Consider the following 1,670-nt stretch of genomic DNA (forward strand, 5'->3'; position numbering starts at 1 on the left):
CTTTCCCCAATTTTAGTGATTTTAGGGAGGAGGAAGGGAGCCGTCACCACCAAGAAGGGTGAAGTGCTGTGCTGGGTTGAGGGGCTCCTGGCTGTCAGCCAAGGTCAGACATGACAAAAGGCACGGGAATGTCAAGGCAGCAGGATTGAGTGGAAGGACGGTCAGATTCAGTGTTGGGAGACCCAAGTTCTACTCAAAATCCAGCTCTAATGGTGCCACCGGTGGAAAGACATACTCAGTACTCCAGAGCAGTTAGTGTCCCCCTGCCCTCAAACGGACCTATGATGGTATTAACTTAGTTGATGACCTGTCATTATTCCCCAGTGGAGAGCAGACTAGCTGGAGGACGGAGATTCTTTTCTCACTCATTAGTGTATCCCCTTTAGAGAAATGTATCAGTTAGCTTTTGCTGCATAAAAGCTTCCACATCTTATGGCTTAAGACTAAAAACATTTATTATTTCTCATAATTCTGTGGATCATCTGAGCAATATTTATGGTCCAGGCCAGCTTGACTGGGGCTGTATATAGTCTAGGATACATCACTCACGTGTCTGGAAGTCGGCAGGCTGGCTGTTCTGGGAGATGGGGCTCAACTGGGATGATTCATTTCTGCTCCACATGGTCTCTCTTCCTCCAGCAGGCTAGCCCCGGCTTCTTCACTTGGTGCTCTTATCTACACAGAGCATCACGATGAAAGTTCCAATGCATTAGCCGTCACGAAACCTCTGCTTGCATCACATTTACTAATGTCCCATTGGCCAAAGCAAGTTACAAGGGCAAGACAAGTTTCTAGGGGTAGAGATATAGATTTCACTTCTTGATGGGAGCTGCAATGTCACATTGTCAAGAGGAATTTGTCGCCATTTTTGCAAACTATTACAAGAACTTTGAACTATGCTTGGTGTGTGGTAGGTAAGAAAGAACGCTTGTTGCAAGAATCAAGAGGTTAAAGAAAAAAAAAGAATCAAGAGATAAATAATGAAATAATCATTGTCCATCCCCACCCTACCCCCCACCCCCCGCCATTGGCACATCCATTTCTGTGACGACTGTCCCTTGTTGAGATCTTTGAATTGGGCCAAAACTTTATCCAGTTGTTTAGAAAGTTTATTGCCCTTGACTTAAATATGGTGGTTCCTTTCTGTCTGAGAGTTGCAGCTCACCATGGACCTGTGGATCCTGTCCATCTTGACGCTGGAGCTGTGCACACCTTGCTGGATTATAGATTATGTCCCCACTCTTAATCTTTGCTCTTTAAACAGATCTGGAAAAGAGGACACCCTTTGTCTACCAAATCACCATCAGCCTTAGCTGGCTGCACCTCCTTCTGTCAGGTGCTGCCTCTTGGATGCCCCCTGGTGGCTTCCTCTTGCATAGCCCCACTCAAGGTGTGAAATTCATCGTGTGAATTGCCAAAAACCCGAATGGAATCAAGAGCCTTCAGTGAGAGAGCTCTCAGTGTAGTGGAAAGCTAGAGACGGAAAGAAAATAAATTAAAAAAAAATTTTTTTTTAAATTACCATCTAGACCTTGTAGCTGGTGAGTCCGTGCTTGTTTCACTGTGACTTGACTCAGAGAAAGGTAAAGCAGCAAAATATAGATAATGCATATAGAAGAGATTTATATCATTAACTGTCAGGTGCTGGTGGGTAAGAAGCAGTGCCATTT

Source organism: Grampus griseus (genome assembly GCF_964374135.1).
Source record: "Grampus griseus genome assembly, chromosome: 3".
Lineage (NCBI taxonomy): Eukaryota > Metazoa > Chordata > Mammalia > Artiodactyla > Delphinidae > Grampus > Grampus griseus.